The 12,627-nt window shown below is 43.3% G+C and overlaps 1 protein-coding gene across 6 annotated transcripts in view; it reads left to right on the top strand.

Moving 5' to 3' along the window:
- The window catches only part of LOC138443263 (janus kinase and microtubule-interacting protein 2-like), a 161,557-nt gene that overhangs the window by 58,563 nt on the left and 90,367 nt on the right, over positions 1-12,627 (top strand). For 4 of the 6 annotated variants that reach the window (XM_070292459.1, XM_070292461.1, XM_070292460.1 and 1 more), the window contains one exon: positions 12,075-12,193. The gene's annotated coding sequence lies outside the window, so the exon portion shown is untranslated. Of the gene's footprint in view, positions 1-3,277; positions 3,624-12,074; positions 12,194-12,627 lie in introns of those variants that run through there. The other 2 variants (XM_070292462.1, XM_070292458.1) reach the window with 2 other exon arrangements.

The following is a 12,627-nucleotide window of genomic DNA, read 5'->3' as shown; positions in this document are numbered from 1 at the left end:
AGAAAGATCCCCTGGCCAAATGTAGGGTGGGAACAGTGTGTTCAGACACAGACTGGGAGAGCGAAGAGAATTCATCATCCTTTGGAGGCAGGCATTGGAATGGGGCTGTTGTCCAGCGTGGGGCTTGATAAGGGAGAAATGACCTTTGGTTGGAATCCTAGTGTAAAGAATAGATGTGGAAGGAGACCTGAAGTTCAGGATGGCCCAGTTCTGACACAAAGATTGTCCGGCCTTTGGCCAAGTCACTCACCTCCCTGGGACAGTTTCTTTATAGGTGTGAAGTGGGGGTGACGGAGTCAGACACTCCACATCTTTATCCATTCATCTGTCGATGGACACTGAGGTTGCTTTCAGATCTTGGCTGTTGGAAATAGTGCTGCTGTGACATTGGAGTGCACGAATCATTTTGCACTGCGGTTTTCTCCAGGTATATGACCAGGAGTGGGATTCCTGGGTCATATGGTACATCTGCTTTTAGTTTTTAGGGAACTTCCATACTGTTCTTCATAGTAGTTGTACCAATTTATATTCCCCCCCAACAGTATAGGAGGATTCCCTTTTCTCCATACCCTCTCCAGCGTTTTTTGCTTTTATTTCTTGATGTTGGCCATTCTGACTGGTGTGAGGCAATACCTCACTGTAGTTTTGATTTCCAGTTCTCTCATAATTAGTGATGTTGAGCATCTGTTCAAGTGCCTCTTGGCCATCTGTATGTCTTCTTTAGAAAAATGTCTGTTTAGATCTTCTGCTGATCTTTTGATTGAGTTGTTTCTCCTAGCTTAATCTTCATGATAGAATTGACTTTGAACCTTCTTTGCTTGGATGGTAAATCCTAGTCTCAATCATTGTACTCTTCTGCTTCTCTTGGTTCCACAGATCCTTATCAAGTCATCCCAAAGTTGTCTAGATTTTAGCAGAATCCCAAAGTAAGGATTGAGGTAGTTCTGTACAGTGAAGAGACTAAGACACAATAGTGATTCAAAAAAGACCTGATTTGATCCTTTTGTGGGAACAAAGATAAAGTAAATAAAAATCCTGTAGTTCTACGCTGGTGTAGGAAAAGTGAGATGACCTGGAAGAGATAGGAATGATTTGGGGTCAAGCATTCCAGCTTGTGGCCTGCTGAGGAGACCTTGCACTGGGCCACATCTGCCTTCAAGAGCCAATTGTGTGCATCTCCTCCCAACTCCATATTCAAGCAAGTTAGGTGAGTAGCTTGGTCTTGGCCTAGGTGGGAGTATTAACACTGTGGAAAATGGCAAACACAACAAATTGGAGTTTTGTTTCCCTGTAGAGCCAGTTGTTACACGTGTCCCTGCACTGATTCTAGCCTTGTCTGTCATCTTTTCCAGTAAATTATACTTTCCTATTAAGAGTTGCTTCTGGAATTTGGTGTCTAAAAGGAAATCTTCATTCTACGTGTGTAGATAGTTTACATGGATTAAAGGAGCCTTTCTAACATGCGCAAGTAAAGACAGCGCTGAAAGCTGCTCAGTAACTGAACGTGCTCAAGACAAGAGACTTGGCTGCTGGTTCCAGAAGAGCATCCTTCTCAGCGAAGCTGACCACCTGCAGTGATCAGTTTCCTTTGGCAAGGCCTGGCAGCTTGGACTGTGACCAGGAAACTGTGTGTCTGTGTGAAAGACCTTTTCCTTTTTGGCATTTAAAAATAGCCTACTGAAGATAGCACGGGTAAGTGAGGGGAAGCACGGAGCTGAGAGGATTCAGCTGAGACAAGTATTTTGTCAGATCGCCTAACTTTACAAGTACATGTGCCTCCACCAGTTACGGCACTTAGGATGTTGTCTGTAGAATCACCTCCCCTGATCTTCCATGGAACTGGGAGTGAGGAATAGAAGGGAGAAATAGATCTGCTAGAGACCTGCATCTTAGTTTTCCTGTTGCTTCCAGAGTCTCTCCTATTAAGCCTTTTCTCTGAACTGGAGGAGAACCATGCATTTCAGGTGGCTTTCCAGCTCCTTCCTTCATTCCTCCCTGCATGCAAGGGCTCTTAGGGAGGTGGCAATGTCTATCAGACAGTTACCCTGATGTCCTTTAACGACAGTCATGAGAGAGTTGCCCGGCACCATCTCTCTTCCTCAAGTCCCTTCTAGTTCAAAGATTCTGTGCCTAAATAGCTGTCATCCATGGGGCTTGCAGCTCAGCCCATCCCTTGACATAAATGTGCTGCTGCAGCCACTCGGGGTAGGGATGGGCCTGGGTTTCAGTCCTAGATCTCTGGCCCAGTCAAGAAGGTTGTCCTTCCAAAGAGTTCTTGCTTTCTTGATCTGGACTTAACAAGCAGAAGGATGCCTTCCCTCAGATTCCCTAGTAAGGTAGCAGCCAGAGCTGTAGTGGAAATAACAGGTGATGAAATTAGCCACCCTGAGTTAGCCAGTAGCTTGCATGGCAGGGGCAGGGAGTGCTGGGCCAGCTGGGAGGGGGCACTGGGCCAGCCGGGAGGCCCTGCCTGGTGCGGTCCTACGTCTGCGGGCTCTGCACCTCCCTGGAGGGTTTTATGTAAGTCTCAGTCACAGCAGCCTGCTCCCTCCCTGCTGGGACAGTTCACAGGACCCAGGATTAGCCGGCTCTAGCCAAGCTCTATTTCTGGAAGGCAGAAAGTTCACTGAAAGGGTAGCCACTGAGAAGGTACTCGTTTTCGCCATTGAAGGGAGCAGAAACAGAGACTCCTAGCGGGGAAATTATTTTAGGAGACCATTTTGTGCAGATAAGCCAAGAACCTTTAGGATCACAGCAGAGGAAGAAAGCAGAGCATGAATACACTTAAAGAGTAACAGTGTTTCTCCCATTGTGATCCTTTCTGTGGCTCTGCACTAATTCAGCCCCAGGATTTTAGAAGTATAATTTATCCAGTAAGGCTGCTGAAACAAGACTCTTACGATTTCGTCTTTGCCACCAAACTAAACTTATGTTTGGACACACATTATACGTCAGTACATCATACAGTAAATTCTGATCATTCAAAATCCTGGGGAATCTCTGTACGCCAAGAAAATACCAGGTCCCCATGTCAGGCTGGACATTTGTTATTATATTCAGACTGTGGGGAGGGGCATTGCTATCATGCATGCGTTTAGCCGTGTTACTGCCTCACAACGTGATTAATTTCTGCAAGACAGAAGGAAATAGGAGGTACGGTGATAACATGGCCAGTTAAAGGGAGATGATTTGGCCTTGTGTGTTCAGTGGTGATGACGGTCATGTACGTGTGCGTGTGTGTGGGAGATGACGGAAATGACAATTTGGGAAAGGGGGTGGGGCCACAACTGGGACAAGGAGAGCCAAGCTGGGGTCTAAGAACAGAAGTTAAAAACTAGCAACCAAGGCAGGTTGAAAGCAGGGACACAGGCATGTGGGCATGGAAAAATCCAGAAGGCAGAAACCAAGCCAGGGAAGGGCAATCTTCCAGCCGGAAAGGATAGAGAATGTGAACCAGGAAACTGAGCTTTGAGGATCCCTGGACATTCCTGAAGCGCAGAGGTTAGCCAAGAGGGTGCACACACCAAGGCCCAGACCAATTCTGTCTGAGCTATAGGCAGGGAATTGATTCTGTCTCCCAGATATTTGAACACGCTGCTTGATACCTGATACTATATATTCAGGTAAGCCTTTTTGGAGGACACATTCTGGAAACTGCTTTCAGAGACAAGATTTTGAACCATGCAGAACATGAAATATAAGTTCTTTGTCAATGATTTTATTATGTTATTCTTCCTATATTTAAGCAGAAGGGTGCAAGACCAAATTTGGGCTGGGTGGGAGATAGATGGGTGCAATCCATCCTGCAATGCAGGACGTCCCTGCAATGCAGGGACGGTATTTGGGTTCTTTGTTTAAGCAAATTGTTAAAAAGTTGGAGACTTGGAAAGCCGAACACTAGCTTTTTGTATTAAGGAGTTTTTATTTTTACATGTGATGATGGCATTGTGGTGTTTTTGTGAGTCTGTTTTTTAGAGATATATGCTGAGATATTTATAGAGGAAATCATAGGACTGGAGTTTTCTCCAAAAAATATGGGGGAGTGGGAAGGAGTTAGCTGAAGCAAGATTGTCTCCGAGTTGAATTTTGTCAGAGCTGGAGGATGGATTTGCGGGGACTCATTATGCATGGAACCAAGGCTTTCCTTGTGATGACAGCTGCCGCTGCCATGCGCCAGAGCTTCTCAGAGCTACCTGTCTGCTCTGTGTGTTTCGATGGACATTGCTGTTTCTCTCAGATGAAGCCATCCAAAGGCCCGCTTTAATAGAGAGATGAAACAGAGCCACGAGAAGGTGGGAGCTGTAGAAGAGCTTTTTGTTTGTTATAAATGTCTGTATCCAGCTCTTTCTGCTAAAAATTGAAAAGCAGCAGCATTTTGGAGTTTATCAAGATGAGTAATGATGTGTGGGAAAAGCTCATTGCCCCCTTTCTCTTGTACTTCCTTAGAAGCTGAACCTAATTGTTTAGCAGGCTGAGTGGCTGCCCAAACATTCCCAGCCCCCTTATTATAAGGCATGGTCATTTGATTTCGTTCTGGTCAATGAGATATAGGCAGAAATGTTATGTAGGGCTTTCTGGAAGGCTCTTTAAAGGGAGCTAACTCGTCTAGGAGGTGTGTCTCTCTTTTCTATCCTCTCTTTCTGCTGCTGCCTGGAATGCAGTTGTGAGGTGTGGAGCTCCAGTAACTACACGGGACCACTGAGGGTGGAAGTCACATACCTGGTGTAGCAGAGCAGAGAAAAAGAAGGGAGCTCGGTCTCTGATGACTTTCTGAAGTGCCGGTCTCTGATCTTATTTTACAAAGAGAAAATATACTTTCATGTAGTTAAGCCAAAACTACTCTAGGTTTTTAATTAGATACAGAAAGCCTAAAAACTAATTAAAACAGGTAACAGATTGTTTATTGTCAATAAATACAGCACTAATAAAAAATAAAGGTATATAGAGTTGTTGACTCAGCAATTCCAGTCAGGATTTCTCCTGGTAGATATTCACCAAGAACCAGTATTGTTTGTAAGAGCCAAGACTATAAGCAGCCTGTGTATCCATGCATGGGGACTGGTTACAGTAATAAGCCTTCAGTGGGATAGCAGGCAACCAGGCAAACAGTGAGACCTGGGTTGGCATGAAAGAGCCTTAGGTCTTATCATTCAGTGAGAATGAATAAGTTACAAAAAAGCATGTGTAGTTTGATCTCTTTTGTATAAATTGTATGATATAAATATAAATATAAGTTGTGTATATAATTGTTGTTCAGTCGATCAATCATGTCCTACTCTTTGCAACCCCATGGACTGTAGTATACCACCCTTCCCTATCCTCTACTATCTCCCCGAGTTTGCTCAAGTTCATGTTCATTGAGTCAGTGATGCTAACTAACCACCTCATTCTCTGTCACCCCTTTCTCCTTTTGCCTTCAATCTTTTCCAGCATCAGGGTCTTTTTCAATGAATCGACTCTGCATCAGGTGGCCAAAGTACTGGAGCTTCAGTCCTTCCAATGAATATTCAAGGTTGATTTCCTTTAGGATTGACTGGTTTGATCTTCTTGCTGTCCCAGGGACTCTCAAGAGTCTTCTCTAGCACAACAATTCAAAACCATAAATGTTTTAGCGCTCAGCCTTTCTTATGGTCCAACTCTCACATTCATACATGACTCGTGGAAAAACAATAGTTTTGACTGGACGGACTTTTGTTGGCAATGATGTCTCTGCTCTTTTAATATGCTGTCTAGGTTTTTCATAGTTTTTCTTCCAAGGAGCAAGCATCTTTTAATTTCATGGCTGCAGTCACCATTGGCAGTGATTTTGGAGCCCAGGAAAATAAAGTCTGTCACTGTTTTCACTTTTTCCTCATCTATTTGCCATGAAGCAATGGGACCAGATGCCATAATCTTCATTTTTTGAATGTTGAGTTTTAAGCCAGCTTTTTCACTCTTCCTCTTTTACCTTCTTTAAGAGGTTCTTTAGTTCCTTTTGCTTGCTGCCATTAGAGTGGTATCATCTGCATATCTGAGGCTGTTGATATTTTTCCTGGCAGTTTTGCTTCCAGCTTGTGACTCATCCAGCCTGGCATTTCATATGCTGTACTCTGCATGAAAGCTGAATAAATAGAGTGACAATATACAACCTTGTTGTACTCCTTTTCCAGTTTGGAACCAGTCACTTTTTCCATGTCCAGTTCTAACTGTTGCTTCTTGACCTGCATACAGTTTTCTCAGGTGGCAGGGGAGGTGGTCTGGTATTCCCATCTCTTTAAGAATTTTCCAGTTTGTTGTGATCCGCACAGTCAAAAGCCTTCTCATAGACAATGAAGCAGAAGTAGATGTTTTTCTGGGATTCCCTTACTTTCTTCATGATCCAGTGAATGTTGGCAATTTGATCTCTGGTTCTTTTGCCTTTTCTAAACACAGAAAACATATCTGTGTTTGTATATTGTATATCTTATATTGTATAACATTGTATATCTGGAACATCTTGGTACATGAACTGCTGAAGCGTAACTTGAAGGATTTTTACCATTACCTTGCTAGCATGTGAAATAAGTACAATTGTATGGTAGTTTGAACATTCTTTGGCACTACCTTTTTTTGGGATTGGAATGAAAACTGACCTTTTCCAGTCCTGTGGTCATTGCTGAGTTTTCCAAATTTGCTGACATGTTGAGTGCAGCACTGTAACAGCATCGTCTTCTAGGATTTGAAATAGCTCAGCTGAAATTCCATCACCTCCACTAGCTTTGTTGGTAGTAATGCCCTAAGGCCCACTTGACTTCATATCACACTCCATGATGTCTGGCTTTAGGTGAGTGACTACACCATTGTGGTCATCCGGGTCATTAAGACCTTTTTTGTACAGTTCTTCTGTGTATTCTTACCACCTCTTTTTATTCTCTTCTGCCTCTGTTAGGTTCCTACCGTTTCTGTCCTTTATTGTGCCCATTTTCTTGCATGAAATGTTCCCTTGATATCTCCAATTTTCTTGGATAAATCTCTAGTCTTTGCCATTCTATTGTTTTCCTCTATTTCTTTGCGCTATTCATTGAAGACGACCTTCTTATCTCTCCTTGCTATTCTCTGGAACTCTGCATTCAGTTGGGTATATCTTTCCCTTTCTCCCTTGCTCTTTGATTGTCTTCTTTCCTCAGCTATTTGTAAAGCCTCCTCAGACAACTACTTTGCCTTATTGCATTTCTTTTCTTTGGGATGGTTTTGGTCACTGCCTCCTGTACAGTGTTACCAACCACCATTCATAGTTCTCCAGGCACTCTGTCTACCATATCTAATCCCTTGAATCTATTCGTCACCTCCACTGCGTAATCATAAGGGATTTGATTTAGGTCGTATCTGAATGGTCTAGTGGTTTTACCTACTTTCTTCAATTTGAGCCTGAATTTTGCAGTAAGGAGCTGATGATCTCAGCCACAGTCAACTTTCGGTCTTGTTTTTGCTGACTATATAGAGCTTCTCCATCTTCAGCTGCAAACAATAGAATCAGTTTGATTTCAGTTTGACCAGTTTGTGATGTCCATGTATAGAGTCGTCTCTTGTATTGTTGAAAAACGGTGTTAGCTATGACCAGTGTGTTCTCTTGCCATAACTCTGTCAGCTTTTGCCCAGCTTCATATTGTACTCCAAGGCCAAACTTGCCTATTACTCCAGGTATCTCTTGACTTCCTACTTCTGCATTACAGTCCCCTGTGATGAAAAGGACATCTTTTTTTGGTGTTAGTTCTAGAAAGTCTAATAGGTCTCCACGAAACCATTCAGCTTCATCTTCTTTGGTGTTAGTGGTTGGGCCATAGACTTGGATTACTGTGATGTTGAATGGTTTGCCTTGGAAACAAACAGATAATTCTGTCATTTTTGAGATTGCACCCAAGTAATGCATTTCAGGCTCTTTTGTTGACTGTGAGGGCTATTCCATTTCGCTTAAGGGATTCTTGCCCGCAGTAGTAGATATAATGGTCACCTGAATTAAATTCGACCATTCCTGTCCATTTTAGTTGATGTTCAAATATATGGCATATATAATTATGCCATATATTTTATTATATATATTTATTCATTGTATAATATATAAGCACATACCATATAGAAATTATATATAATTAAATACATATTATATATTTATTGTTTTATTGTGTCATATATTAATTTAAATTTAATTTAAATGAATTTAAATTAAAAAATAAATTATATGCCATATACAAAATTATATATACATATATAATTTACTGTACCATATATGTGTATATATGCTTTTTATATGTGGAGGGTATGTGTGTGTATGTTTATTCTTTCTCCTCAGAAGGAAGTTAAAATCTGCTAACTGAAGGAAAAGTGGCCAGGAAGTTGGTGTGGAGAGAGTCTTTTATTTGTCGCTGTGTATATTTTTGTACAGATTGAATTTTTTCTCTACAATCTCTCTATAATTTCTTTTTATTAGTAATAGAGTTATTTCAGATAGCATAATCCTCCCCAAGCCTGATTTTCTAAATTAATAGCACAAAGAATTTGCATTCATTAAATTTCCTTCAGTATCATTATCTGAATATTTAAAGTACAGGCTGACTTCAGTCTGTATTAATTTAAATGGCTGCAATAAAGGTATTATTTCCCGCATCCCGTCTCCCTGTCACTGTCCTTCTCTCTTTCCTTTCCCTCTCTTTTACTTCCACTTCTCATCTTCGTCTCCTTCCCTGGCTCTCCTCCTTCCATAAATGTGAACTATTAATTGACTCTCCAAGGACCTGGCCTTCCCAGGGCCCATGCAGAGAATCAGGGGCGACAGAATACAGAGAAGCTTCTCCCCAGGACCCGTGGAGCTAGTTGGGGATTCTGTCCGTCAGCCCCTGGGTGGAAACTGACACTCTGCCTGAACATGCACTCCTGGGAACGGGCAGTGATCTCCACGTGGGTTTTGCTTGGTTGTTTGCTTCTTGCTGATGAATGAGGCCACATGTGCACCGACAGGAGTTGGCACGTGTCCAGGAGTTTATTTACTCAAGGCTTCAAATGAAGGCAAAGGTTTATTTTGACTCTTTCCTGCGGCATCAGAACCCTGCTTATGAGAACAGGATGAGGACACAGCAGGAAGATAGCAGCAAGACCACCAGGTGCCACGAGGCAGATGGTGGAAGAGGTGACATTGGTTTCCGAGGGATTTCACGGCCTGCCAAGCCCACAGGAGCAGCTCAGTGAGGGTTTTCCATTTTAGGACAGTTATTTCTATGGGAAATAACATTGGTTCCTGACCACATACTTTAATGATAAAATCTGAACTGGGGCAACCCTGTGAGCCAGAAAGAATTATGTAGGATGATCCAGAAAACTCATGTCTAAAGACTAGCAAGTTTCAGGGGAAGAGTTAGAATAAACCTTTGCCTTCATTTGAAGGCAAGGCTTCCTCTAGAGTTTTGTAGGTGACCACTTGCTGCCATGGGACCCTGAGCCTCAGTGACAAGAATTTTCCCATTTAAGGCCCCTGTTTCATGTATGTGAACCCCCATAGGCTTTGGAACCTGAGACCCCTGCCCTAATAATAATAGAGTTATTTCAGATAGCATAATCCTTCCCAAGCCTGACTTTCTAAATTAATAGCACAAAGAGTTTGCATTCATTAAATTTCCTTCAGTATCATTATCTGAATATTTAAAGTACAGACTGACTTCAGTCTGTATTAATTTGAATGGCTGCAGTAAAGGTGTTATTTCCCACATCCCGTCTCCCTGTCACTGTCCTTCTCTCTTTCCTTTCTCTTTTACTTCCACTTCTCATCTTCCTCTCCTTCCCTGGCTCTCCTCCTTCCATAAATGCGGACTATTAATTGACTCTCCAAGGACCTGCCCTAAGTGAGGGAACTTGGCTCTGACTTGGGGGTGCTTCTCAGGGACCCCAGTTCCTGCCCCTTCTGAGCTCTAATTTATTAGTCATCATCCTGAGTTCCCAAGACTTCTTCATACCTAGAGTGGGCATGCACCTTTCTCCCTTCTACCCCCACACAATTCACCACTTATCTGAGCAAATTTGAGTGGGTTTCAGACCTGGCTGCAAACAGCTTCTGAGAATTAACCTAGCAAAGGCATGATGCCACGGGGAAGGGAGCTGGAGTGTGTGGCACTTCATTTCCATGCTGTCACCTGGAGCCGCTGGCTCTTCTGAAAAGGTCCTCCAGCACCTCCTTGATGGCCTCAGAGCCTCTGTTATTGCGGCCTCTTTCCGGCTTCATCCCACCCGCAGCATCTGGGCACAGCTAACTATATCATAGAAGACATCAAGTTATAAATGACTTGCCTTTTTTTCCCCCCACATTCTTGTTCAAGTTGTCAACTTGTGTGCTTGGAAGGTATTTTTAAATGTTTGCTTTTGTTTTGCTGGATGTGGGTGACCTCACTCACTGTTTAGCGATGCCAGGAGAGGAGAGGGGCCTCGATGTTGGCACTTGGGGACTTGGGTGTTTTTGGGCTCTGGCCCAAGGGAGTGGGTGTGCAGCCTGTTTTAAAGCCATCATGCTGTACTTTGCTCTCTCCTCTGAGTCAGAGTCATGTGCTGTCTAAAATAGGTGGTGAGTGTGGGCCGGGCAGTCCAAACACAAATACAATTCATCGAATTTATTCCCAGGGAGAGCATGACCCCTCATCTAAAGCCACAGTGAACCTCCTTTTGGTTCGTGTAAGGGTCGGATTGAGCGTGTAAACCTACTGAATTGACTAGTTCAAATCAGCCCTGGTGATCCACGCATACAGCCCCAGGCTCTGTCCTTTGGGAGACGGGAACAAGCGGAACAAGTGGGAGCAAGACCAAACATCTGGACCGAAGGCACGCACATGCCTGTGTCTGGACTTTCCTGATAAACCGTATAGAGCGCATGGTTCCCTAAGGATGCACACGCTTCCTAATGTAGCTCCAGACTGAGGCACATTAGTGGGTTTTACACTTTTAGAACATGTGTTTGGAGATGAGGAAACCTCCCTCACCCCACACACTTGTATGAACATGTTCTCAGGATGTTCATGTGATGTGAATGGTTGACCAGTAGTTCATGCTGGCATAGGAGAAATTAGCTGAGTTCTCCATCTGCCTGTGGCCCCTCGTGCTCAGCTGGCTGCATTTTAGATCACTGACAGGGTCATCCCATGACTCGCAGCAATCTCACGAGAGACCCAGGGAGGGGAGCCTTCTGACTTGAAAAGACCACGTGGTGATGAGTGGACTCCAGGCAATTGGCATCTGTATTGCATCAGAGCAGGGAATCGACCCATTTTCTCTAGTGCAAAGAGGAGGGGAAGTAGTTGTCTAGAAACACTGCAAAATCCTGGTGCAGGAAAAGCCAGGGATTTCCAGGGATTACATGTGCCCATTGCCTGTTGTGTCAGAGAAAACTTTTAGAGCTCACTCTGAAGGAGGTGAGGAGGAAGGTCCCTGGACTAACACAATACTTACCTACCTCCCAGGCTTGGCACAAGCAGGTATGTGGCAGGTTATCCTTTAGCTTCCCTTTCTGTCCCATTTTTCTTGACCTTGCTCCTGGTTTTCACATCCCAACCCAGCACCATCTGTGCTGTAGACAACCGTCACTCTCGCTGCCCTCTTATATTCCTCATTTTTTTTTCTAGAATAAGTATTAGTCACTGTGTTAAGCCTTCTGAGAGAAGGAAACAGAAACCCACTCCAGTATTCTTGCCTGGAGAACTCCATGGGCAGAGAAGCCTGGCGGGCTACAGTCCATGGGGTCGCAAAGAGTCGGACACGACTAAGTCTTCTGAGATGATTCTAAGCTTTGCTGTTAATTGTGGAATAGAAGAATGTGTTTCCCTTTTAGTGACTATCATCAGAAGGGAAAGGGCCTGTGGAAAATAGGAGGATTTTGTACTTTCTTGACACCACGAATCATGGTTTAAGGCATGCTTGGCTAAAGGCAAAAACCCCAGCATATCAAACAAGAGACCAGAATCATAAAGTCATCCAAATAGAGGGGCAGTGTCCCCAAAAGGGACTCAAATGATTATGTGTTGCTGTTTTTATTAGTTTTTTAATTTCTTTTAATTTGCTTTTAAAATTTTATTTTGTTTTAGTTCTTTTTTTCCGCCCAAGTATTTGACATTTTTCCTCCCTCTGGTGCCCACAACTATGGAAGCAGCCTTGGCTGGCACATGGCATCTCTTCGGGACTCAAGAGTCACTACAGCTTCCAGGTAAGATTTCAGGTCCTGAGGGTCCCTGCCTCCTGCATTTTGGGAAGACATTATAAGTAACAAGAGAGCTACTAACAAACTACTTTGCTGTCAGGTGGTAGTTGTTGTATATACAGACAGCCTGAAGCTCAGCTTGTTTTCACTTGTGAAGCTTGCCTCTGAGCCCCAGCCCCAAATACATACAGATACGTCATCCAATTGCCTTGTTACTTAAATTTGTTAACTTTTGAGAGCAATATCATGGAGACTCAGAAAAGGAAGATTCTAGGATTGTTAAACTTGCTAAAGGTTTTTACCAGTTCTCAAATGATTTCTGCAATGATCACATTTGGAGACATATTACATGCAACTTTTCTACCTCTTAGAGCATGAAATGGCCATTCCAAATGGTAATTAATGGTGCCAGGAAGTGAATCCTATTCTTGCTAGATGCA

Source organism: Ovis canadensis, chromosome 7 (assembly GCF_042477335.2).
Source record: "Ovis canadensis isolate MfBH-ARS-UI-01 breed Bighorn chromosome 7, ARS-UI_OviCan_v2, whole genome shotgun sequence".
Classification (NCBI taxonomy): domain Eukaryota; kingdom Metazoa; phylum Chordata; class Mammalia; order Artiodactyla; family Bovidae; genus Ovis; species Ovis canadensis.
This window is presented reverse-complemented; position numbering and strand designations above follow the sequence as displayed.